Here is a 9,175-nt window from a genome sequence, read left to right as displayed (position 1 = left end):
TCTACTGTACTAAACCAAAAGATGCCAAAAGACTTTATGTGGTGTTCACCAGAAGTCTAAAGCTCCCAATCCTATGGCATTATATATTTCTAATTACAGAATACAGTATATATATATATATATATATATATATATATATATATATATATATATATATATATATATATATATATATATATATATATATATATATAAAATTGCATTCGCTATTTTAATGTATTTAATTATATATTATGTATTTAATTGAAAAGGGGGTAAAGCAAACACTCTATTAAAAGTACATGCCAATGAAAAAAGTCAATGGTGTGAAATGACAGCTTATATTTTAACTCCAAATGTTCACAGTATTCCTACCTGAATTTCATGGGGTGACAGATGCAGTTCTCTATCCGTGGCAGCAGTGAAGTGCCTCGCTCTCCTGTCACCTTTCCCGCGCGCGCGCTCTAACACACATCATTTTCATGGGCTATAGCGCCGCTCAGTGGATATATCTGATTCCTCTTTACTCGGTTATATAGTTTATGAGGACCTTGGAGGACAAACATAAACGTCCTGTCCTTTGGCCGTTTATTTTGTTGTTTAAATGTCTGCATTTGTAATAGTCATTCCGTCTAGCAACTATAATGGCCCTGATAAATGTCATTACGCGTTATGTTTACGCCATACGCGGACCACGCGGTGCTTACTGACGAGATTCAAGTAATATAGTTGAAAAATCAGGTGAGTTCAAACACTTGTAACACCTGTTTCTATCCTGTCCGAAAATTATATCACAACAAAAGTCGTTTTGATGCTACGGAACTTCGGATGTTTACAAACTGTGAGTGTGTGAGTGTCCAGACAGCTTGGCAATTTTTGGGCCTGGCATGTTAGTTAAAATGTTAATAACTTAGCTACTATTTGCAGATGCTAAAAATTGTAAAGAGAAAAAAATGTAAAAGCCTATTATATGGTGTGATATTTTGCTATATAATTTGTGGCTAAAATGGGTATTAACATAATTTCCTTTGTAAGCCATTACATTTATTTGGATTTTATTTAAAGTTATTTTTTCTTATGTTATTACTATTTTATCTATATTGGAGTGTTTTATGATACATGCTACAACAGGTTTGTTAGATGTTTACTGTATTATTCTAGTGTTGTGTTTTGTTGACTATTTTGATTTATTTGTTTTGTTTATGTTTTTTTTTTTTTTTGGGGGGGGGGGGGGGGTGATTGTGCCATCAGTTTTATTATCAGTATAATCGGAATACTTATTTAGAGTTTAAAAATCCGAAGTTGTAAAACAAATGTATGTATGTAAAACATAAAATGTCTCCAAAACGCCATCTTGTAATGCTTGTAAAATGATCATTGTTTTTTTTTTTTTTTTTTACAGTAATATTCTGGCAATCATAGGTGCATGTTTTTACTGTACATTTAAGAAAAAAGCTGTAGTTTTAGAGACATATTTATGCACATATGGCAACTTTCACAAATCTGACACTAATGAGATGGAAAGGCATGCATTTTATTGTTTCTGCTCAATTGTGTAGGATTTATTTTACACGGTTGAGGTAGATAAACGCGATACCTTATGAAGTGCTGCGTTTATATTTTTACTGCTCATTTTGGCAGTAAAATCGTTCGTAAATTGAGGCTACTGGTGTAGGATGCTTAAAACTCTCTTGTGAATTGCCAATTTGGCCACTCAATGCTAAACTACTGACTGAGTATAACATAAAAAATGTTACACACATGTTTTGAAATCCCCTAAAACTTGGATATTTATTTATATACCGTAAATCGGATTGTTTTTAAGAAGGTGCAAGAGGAAAAGTCTTCTGGAGTAGAACAGTGCCTGTTCTGACCTGCATGAAAAGTGAGGTTTACCTTGATTAGCTTTGATTGATTAATTAATAACAGATCATTGAACATGCATGCTGAGATCTAACTGATTACTGGGCCTGTGTTAGGGTGGGGGTTTGCTTGAATGCTTGCTGGGGTTGTAATTGTGTGCAGCTGGGTGGCCGGGTGCTTTAGGAGAAATGGAGAGAAAGCAAGAGAAAAGAGAGAGTGGCCTCCTGCTCTTTGAAGCAGCCTGTCGCAACACGTCCGCCTGACATCACCTCTCTCTGACACCTCACCATACAGGATGAGACCGCACAGATTTAATGGTTTCTTAAAGCCATATGTTGAATAGCATGGTGTGTGTACCTGCTCAGTAAAACAAAAGCCTTGAATGAAATTTTAGCTTTTGATTTGGTAATTTTAGCAAATGTTTGCAAGTATGCACATAGTTTTGGTTATTAATGCTTGATTATTTAGACTTAGGCCAAATATTTTTTTTTGATTGATTGATATTTAAAATTACATTTTAGAATTTGGTGGCGTCTCCTCTTCATAGTTGCCACTAAATAACATTTCAGACATTCTTGGGCATCAGAGTGCCTGTGGTCTGGTTTCTCTGGGCTTGCTTTGTATTAGATCAGTGTCCTTTATCTAACATGGCTCTGAAAAGATTTGCCTTTAAAGGGATAACAGTCTGTTTAAAAAGGCTCAGCAACGTGTTTGAAGCTCTAAGTGCAACAGAGGAGGGCCGGAGATTGGCAGTCTTCAGGATGTGTGAAGGAAGAACAGGCGAATTGCTTTCTTTCCTCGCCCAAAAGGAGAGTATGTGGCCAAGCTTGATTATCCAAGATGAGAGAAAAGGATTGTTAAGTTCTAAAAATCTCACACTGAAGTTGTCTAGCGTAACATAAGATGTAGCACTCCTCCTTTCTAGTTTTCTCACTCTCATTTTGTGCCTGCATGGTTTCGAATTGTCTTGTTTTCACCTTAAAATCATGTTTGTCAATAATAATTGCATTTTGCATATTGAAATTTCAATATTATTACATGCGTACTGTTATTAGTCGTCTGCCAACATTCAACGCTATAACCAAAAATATTCCAGCATCATCAGGCAGCGGTTTGCCAACTGGCTAATGTTGGACATGCAACATCTGGTTTGTTCAGCATTAATTCGTATCAAAGGCAAAATGGAATTCATTTAAGTGTGCGATTGATCCATTTGGCAAGTATGCTGATGATGTTATGATAGATTTGTTTTAAATGCTTTTTGTCACTCAACAGAACCGTTGCCAAATTTGTGCTTCATGATTAGGCCATTGTAAACTCGCTACGCCTAATGAACACCGACTACTCGCAGCATCTAGCACAAGCTAGACTGCTCCGTTTGTGAATCTCTGCATCGCGACAGCCTGGTAATAACGCAGATGTGGCGTTATGTGACATCTCCAAGCATGGATCCAGGATCTTTGCTCCCCGGGTTTCGGGTGCCACTCAAGCCCTCCCTGTGAAAAGCTGTTTTTCATTTGATGCTCCAGCCGTTGGTTATTGTCAGCATATTCGAGAGGTCCTAAGTCCCGAAATGAGTCCTGTATTATTTTAGACTGGCTTGAATATTGCACGGCGGGAGGCTGAAAATGAGACCTTCCATCAAAAGATTGCCTGCAGCGCGTTCTACTCTGTGCAGCATTCGGGAGGTCTCACACAGAGAGAAAACACACTCTTTGACCACACAATTATATATTTATTATCAATTCCTTTGATGATTTTTTCCCCCCTTCTCCACTTCTATTGTTTACCTGATTTTGGTAGCTGAAGTGGGCTAAAATGGAAGAGCTTCTAAGCTGCAGTAAGAATGTGGGCGGCCTTGTGGTTTTGGGCTGTTAAGAGATTAGAGAAAATGCATACAGCTAGTGCAGGCGGAATCAAGTGAACCGCAAAATAAGGTGTTTTCTCACCTCCCTCGACTCAGGTGCACATCTCAGACGAGGTTTAACAATCTCGCAGGGCTGTTTTAGAAGTGAATAAACCGTAGCAGTTGTGTAGCTGCAGACAAACGTGATTGTACTGCTGCCTTTTTTTGTTATTATCACTGAACATTTATCACATTTGATTTATAGACAAGCAAGATAGATATCAGGAAATGCCATTATCCTGATTTGAACTCGGATTACTCACAAGAGCACCACAGCTCAGTATGTTGCAGGCTAACCACTTGGCCACAACTCTGACATCCTGTTTTGAATGTAAAGTTGTGTAGCCTCTTTGTTTCAGCACCGCCTGTGAACTTAAATTCAGATCACATCATTGTTCTGTGATATCGAGCTGCGGAAGACTGCTGTGCACAAACATCACTGTATTATCTGTAATACATCAGAGGTTATTATAAGGTTCTCTGGGTTGAAATTGATGGATGTACAACAAAACAAATGACAGTGTTTGTTAATCCTCCAAAGCTTGTCTCTTTTAGCAATAACAAACAAAGCACTTCAGCAAAGATTGAAGTTTGTATAAATTTGGTTTACCTTTGTTTGTCAAGTCACGAGCCTTGATAAGAATAGAAGAGAAGAAGACATGTTGGGAAAAAAAGCTGCCATATTTCAGAGCTACTCATTTAAATTTCATGAAAATGCCTGTCAGTGCTTTACAATATCTACCGACCTATTGTAAAGGCTGGTTTCCAATTGGCTTCTGTTAAAGACAGGAGATGCCATTTGCATGGAAAAGTCCTGCTTTCAGCAGGGGAAAAGTCAGACAACAAAACCTTGGACTTAATCAAGGCGACTTCAACTGCCTGCTACCTTTGGGATGGATCCATATCTCTTTTCCCTGGAAGAAATGGTGATGATGGCAGGCAGAAGTGTCCTTTGTGTCTAGTGAAGATATCAAGTGTTTGAAGTGTTAACGCGAATACTAAGCCTCTGGGGCGAGCGGGTGAAGGCAGCGTGTCACACTACGGGATGGGACTTGGATCTTTACTTCCTCTCTGCTGACCTATGACCATGGCTGGTTTTCAGGGGTTGCGCTGGTTCCCAGTCCTCCAAGGCAGTGTCTGCATTGATCAGATCACAAATTGCAGAATTAAAAAAAAAAAATGTTACCACATGCTAAAATATATAATGTATGTATATAAGTATATATGTGTCCCTGGACCACAAAACCAATCTTAAGTCGCTGGATATGTTTTTAGCAATAGCCAAAAAACATTTTTCTTTAATGCCAACAATCATTAGGATATTGAGTAAAGATCATGTTCCATTTTGTAAATTTCCCACTGTAAATAAATCATGATGATAAGCAATATGCATTGCTAAGAACTTTATTTGAACTTTAAAGGTAATTTTCTCAGTATTTCGATTTTTTTTGCACCCTCAGATTCCAGATTTTAAAATAGTTGTATCTCGGACAAATATTGTCCTATCATAACAAACCATAGATCAGTGGATATATGTATATGTCTGTCAACATTTGAAGTGGATCAAAACCTTTTATCAAATTTGTCCCAAAACCGAAATGCGGTCTTGTCTTAGGACAAACTTTTTTGAACCACTTCAGTGTTGACAACTGTGTGTGTGTGTGTATATATGTATACACACAAACAAAATGGGGAAAATATTTATTTGATCCCCTGCTGATTTTGTAAGTTTGCCCACTTACAAAGAAATTAAGGGTCTATAATTTTATGGTAGGTTTATTTTAACAGATAGAGGCAGAATATCAAATAAATAAATAAATAAAATCAACAAAACAAAAAACAAAAAAAATGTGCCCATGTGGAACACAGATTAGTCCTGCCACTTTAAGAAGTTACTCCTTATGTTAGCTTAAATTTATAAAAGACACCTGTCCACACAATCTGTATCTTCCATTCCAACCTCTCCTACACACATGGGCAAGACCAAAGAGCTGTCAAAGGATGTCAGCGACAAGATTGTAGCTCTGCACAAGGCTTGAATTAGCTACAAGACCATCAGCAAGAAGCTTGGTGAGAAGGAGACAACTGTTAGTGCGGCTCTGGTGTCTGGAGCTCCGTGAAAGATCTCGTCGATCAATGAAGTCAAGTACTTGTGCTGTGCATCAGGTGTAGAAGCTGGCTTCAAAAAACATGCATGAGTGCTGCCAGCATGACTTTAGAGGTTGCAGAAGTGGAAGGTCAGCTTGTCAGTGCTCTTGACCATATTCCACACACAGCAACAAGTCAGTTTGCATGGCTGTCATCCCAGAAGGAAGCCTCTTTTGAAGCTGGCTCACAAGAAAGCCGGCAAACAGTTTGCTGAAGACAACCTGTCCAAGAGCTAGAATTACTGGAACTATGTCCATGTGTCTAACATCCATCAGCTCCGTAATTTCATTATGGAGAAGTTGAAGAGGATTCCAGCAAGAAAAAAAACCTGTGCAGCTCTGGTGAATTCCAAGCCGAGGAGGATAAGGCAGTGCTAGATAACAAAGGTGCTCAAACAAAATGTTGACACTTTGGACACAGTTTTGACACTAGCACTAGCCAGCTATATTGACAATAATGGTTTTATGTTAAGTTATTTTCAGAGGATAGTAAATCTATACTGCTATACAAACAACACACTCACTACTCTAAAATAAATCCAAGTTTCATTTCTATAGTATTGTCCCTTGAGAAAATATACTAATATGATGATTGCTGAAATGTGAGGGATGTACTCACTTTTGTGAGATACTGTACACACACACACACACACACACACACACTATATAGATAGATAGATAGATATGAAGCATAAAATGTTTTTAAGATATACATTTCCAATATTTTTGGCAGCGCTTTAGGGACCAATTCTCTTTATGAACTAGTTGCTTATTAGCATGCATATTACTAGAATATTGACTGTAATAAAGAACTTATAAAGCAGATTAATGCTTTATTCTGCATGACCATATTTTAGACCCCTTAATCCTATCTCAACAACTACCTTACTGACTTTTAATAAGCAGCAAATTCTGAGTTTAAGTCGTGTGCATGTGTATATTTACTGTATGTGTTTGTGTATTTATTTGTAAATGTATGTGTATATGTTTGTTTAACGTAAAATATGGTCACACTTTATTTTAAGGTCCAATTATCACAATTAACAAACCATTACGACTTTTGTCTCCTTAAACCCCTAATTTGCTGCTTATTAATAGTTAGTAAGGCAGTTATTTAGGTATAAGGATAAGGGATGTAAAATATGGTTATGCAGAATATGTGCTTAATAAGTACTAATAAGAAGCCAATATGTGTAATAACAGGCATGCTAATAAGCAATCTATATACTAGTTAATAGTGAGAATTAGTCCCTATACTATAGTGTTACTGAAAATATTGGAAATGTAGCTTGTATCTTAAAAACGTGTGTTTTTGCTCATATATTTTACGTTTCATATCTTGTTAAACTAAAGATATTTGTTGGACACTCTTATAAGCACCCGTGTTTACATGTTTTTTTTTTTTTTTTTTGTGCCGCTGTTTGTGTAGTGGCCAGGCTGACATGATCCATTGAGGCCACACATAAAACATCTTGCCATCTGCACTCCAAGCGTGGTTTTCGGCTGCATTCCCCCATCCTTGCTTTTTCCTGCCTGTGTGCAGCCTGACCCCTCTCTTTCCTTTTCCAGGCTACAGTGGCCCAATCCAAAGAAGCTTTCAAAGGCACTGTCTGCTCAAATCAAGTCAGGGGCCCTTTTTAGACTCGGCTCAAAGATCATAGCAAGTTGAAGTCAGGGAGGAGGATGACCCTTCCCTTCAGGCTTGATCGGATCTTGGCCCAGTCAAAGCCGGCAGGGTTGTGTCTCTGTGTGGCCATGTCTCTATGGGACTGGGCTGTGTGATAGTAGGAATGAAAGAGGGCACCAGTCTGAGCTGCAGTATTGCTATGTCAGGCCTCGTGTCCCTGCGGTCACCCAGAGCAAACGGGAAAGGCAGAGGACACAGCCAGCGGGACTGCGGGCCCGCGGCCAGACCTACAGACTGTGACATGTCATAGTAGGGCTGTCCTAGTGCTTTTACTTCTGAACTTTGGGATCAAGTCAGGCCTATGTTGAAGGGCAAACAAAGAGGGAAAGGAAACAAAGGACCATGTAGAAATGCTGAGTGTTCAACAAGACTGACATAGTTAAAGATTTAAATGCAGTTAACAGAAACATTGAATTGAAGCACGTCTACGAATGGGTTACGAGAATCGTTCTTATTTACCAGTTCCATTTAAAAAAAAAAAATAAAAAGAAATGTGGGGTTGCAAAAGTCACAAAATGTTTGTACCAGTCAGATGAATTTGTGATTTAAAAAAAAATTCATGAATAACAAAATTATTATATATTTTTTGGTCTGTAAATTACATCCCCTGCCTTTTATTTGTTTTTTTGTTTTTTACAAAATTTGTCATTAAATTAACCAAAATGATAACAATTAAAAGTCAAATAGTTAAATTCTATTTTACCCTCCTGGTCGAGAACCACTGGTGTAATTGCAGTTTTAAATACATTTTTATTTATTTATTTTTTTCAAATGATGTTGTCATTTGACAATGGAATTGTATTTTTCTTTTTCTTTTTTCACGTTATACTTTTCCATTCCTTTCTGTTGCTTAACCATTTACTTTAAGTGACTGGCAATGCAGACTAATTTATAGTTTTTTTTTCTTCAGTATGTGTGTTTCCTAGGAATTAAACCCATGACCTTGACTTTGCTAGTGCGACACTCAAGTTTGAGGACACTCTTTGAGCCTAGAGCCTAGAGCTTTACCCACTATGCCACACAACCGTCTTTATTTCAATAAATATAATGTCGAGTGCTATTAGCATTCAGTCGTACCCCATGTTCAGTCTTATTCACCTGCAGGGACAGGCACACCATGTATAGATGCAGTAAGACAGTGTAGGACATTGTTGGCTCACACGAGTTTCACTGCTGAGCGCAGGCATTAGTGTGCAGTCTCATACTTCATTTGTGCATAGATTAAGCCCATCAAAGCCAGCCGCTATGCCAGGCTTCTCTTCACTGTAAATTTAGCTGCAGGTTGTGATGGTGGGAGCTAACAGTCCTCATGTTGACACATAGGATTACTCCCTCTGTGATTTTGACCCTGTCCCTGCTTGACTGGCGCAAAAGACACAAGCCCATGCGCACAAGCTCCCAAAAACACACACATACACAAACATACTCTCTCTCTCACCCGAGATCAGTGCATTCATTAAAGCTAACATATTGGCTTAAAGACGGCCTCTCTTTACATAAAGGCATGCAGGTTTTGTGTCGGGCCCAGTGTGTGAGGTAAAGGGCTGAATTTTAAATGTGACAGTGCCTCGCCTTCCCATTGACCCTGCTGAA

General features: G+C 38.2%; 1 long non-coding RNA gene across 1 annotated transcript in view; it reads left to right on the top strand.

The window, feature by feature from the left end:
• Positions 1-406: 406 nt before the first annotated feature.
• Positions 407-9,175, top strand: part of LOC127977772 (uncharacterized) — a 33,094-nt gene continuing 24,325 nt past the window's right edge. Inside the window, exon 1 of the long non-coding RNA XR_008158356.1 lies at positions 407-720. This is a non-coding gene — a long non-coding RNA (uncharacterized LOC127977772). The remainder of the gene's footprint in view (positions 721-9,175) is intronic.

Source organism: Carassius gibelio, chromosome B18, assembly GCF_023724105.1.
Source record: "Carassius gibelio isolate Cgi1373 ecotype wild population from Czech Republic chromosome B18, carGib1.2-hapl.c, whole genome shotgun sequence".
In the NCBI taxonomy this organism is placed as follows: domain Eukaryota; kingdom Metazoa; phylum Chordata; class Actinopteri; order Cypriniformes; family Cyprinidae; genus Carassius; species Carassius gibelio.
The sequence above is the reverse complement of the archived record's forward strand: the minus strand, read 5'-3'. Positions and strand labels throughout refer to the sequence as shown.